At 44.8% G+C, this 1,766-nt stretch overlaps 1 pseudogene; it reads right to left on the reverse strand.

Annotated features, from left to right (window-relative positions):
- Window positions 1-612: 612 nt before the first annotated feature.
- LOC142450757 (histone deacetylase complex subunit SAP18 pseudogene) lies at window positions 613-1,300 on the reverse strand (annotated as a pseudogene).
- Window positions 1,301-1,766: the final 466 nt, after the last annotated feature.

Below are 1,766 nucleotides of genomic sequence, written 5' to 3' on the forward strand. Positions count from 1 at the left end.
AGATGGATAAATACAGCGAAAGGACACCACTCTCACCCCGCTTCTGCGAGTTTTCACTTAACCCGTGTAGCATTCCCATGTTTTGTTCTAGGGATTGCCTTGGTCCGTGGACTTAGTTCCTCAAGAGCACAACTGAGTGTTCAGGAATTCCTATCCTCCTCAAGGCTATCCGCAGTCTGTTACAATCCACAAATTGAATGCCTCTGCACAGTCAAAAAACCAGGTAAACATATTTCTGGTGTTCTCTGCTTTCAGCCAAGATCCACCTCACTTCAGCAATCTTCAGCAAAATTTTACTTGCATGCAATATTAACAATATTGTTCTATAATTCGAGCATTCTGTGGGTTACAAATATTTCTTCGGAATGGGGATGAATATGTATCTCTTTCTATCAGTTGGCCAACTAGCTGTCTTCCAAATTTCCTGCCATAGATGAATGAGTGCTTCTAGTGCTTCATCAGCTGTTCAGACATTTCAATGGGAATTCCATCGATTCCTGGACATCCTTTTTTTTTTTTTTTCCGGGTGGATTGCACATTTATTTCACAATGCAGTTTTACACAATGCTAAGAGCACTTTTCTTCATATTTTACAGGAGAGCTTCAAACAATATGGACTTTGAATCAATGGTCATCCCAGAACACAGCCAGATCTAACCTAAGAAGCATGACAAGTTGTTCAAAGCTTAAAGGCTTAATGGCAATAATCAAAGGAGGCAGAGTTGGGTTTACTTTACATAACTGACTGGAAAATACATTCAAAACACAGCCGACGCACTTTAATACGGCCTCATGCGCCCAGAAGGAGGGGCGCCCGGTTGGGAGGGGGGACTGCTATGTCCAGATAATCCCCTATTTGGAACTTCTGTGACTGCAGGGTCATGGAGTTGTCGGTCCCCTTCGTGCCCGACATGGTGCTGCCAATCTCCTTGACTCGATAGCCAGGTCTTTTCAGATCTGTAAAAACAATCGCAAAATTGAAGTGCGTGCTCTTCTTTCTAGCTTCTGGGTAAACTTCCTTTACTAAACTTGTCAGTTCCTGCAAGGTTGCATCCATCCAAGTGTAGATCTGCAGCTCGCTGGACGGCACATTTCCGCGGGAGAACTCGTCCATTCGGTGGTGGCGGCCGTTATTGGTGGTGAAGACCCGCAGCAGCAGCGGGCACGTCTTCTCCTGGTTGATCGGCTTCTCCGGTTCCTTCTTAATTTCCTCCTGGGTGGCACGCGACTCCACCGCCATCTTCCTCCTCCGGCCCGAGAGACGCTCGCTCTGAACTCCAACCTCCTCCGCCGCAAGCATGAGAACCAAGTCCCATCCTTTTTTTAAATATATATATAATACCTTCAATGTGGCATGAATTTCTTCCGTCAGTACCATTGGTTCTTGCGCATATGCTACTTCTTCAAATGTTTGAATGTCTATCGGTTTTTATTGGTACTGTGACTCTATGACCTTGGAAGTGAGGATGATGAGATTTTGTCTCATGTACTTTGGGCATGTTATCAGGAGAAGAACATCATCCTTGGAAAATGGAGAAACCTTGAAAAAGGTTATGACCCATGGTGGGATGGATTGACACAGTGGCTTGCAACAATGGGATCAAAAACGATTGTGAGGATGGTGTAGGCCCAAGCAGCGTTGTTCCCATTGTGCATAACATACGGTCTCTATGAACCAGAACTAATATGACAGCACCTAACAACAACTTGGATCTGTCACCTTGAGCAGCCCACAGTGTGCTAAATATACCATCTTTTCTTGTTTG

Source organism: Tenrec ecaudatus, chromosome 6, assembly GCF_050624435.1.
Source record: "Tenrec ecaudatus isolate mTenEca1 chromosome 6, mTenEca1.hap1, whole genome shotgun sequence".
In the NCBI taxonomy this organism is placed as follows: domain Eukaryota; kingdom Metazoa; phylum Chordata; class Mammalia; order Afrosoricida; family Tenrecidae; genus Tenrec; species Tenrec ecaudatus.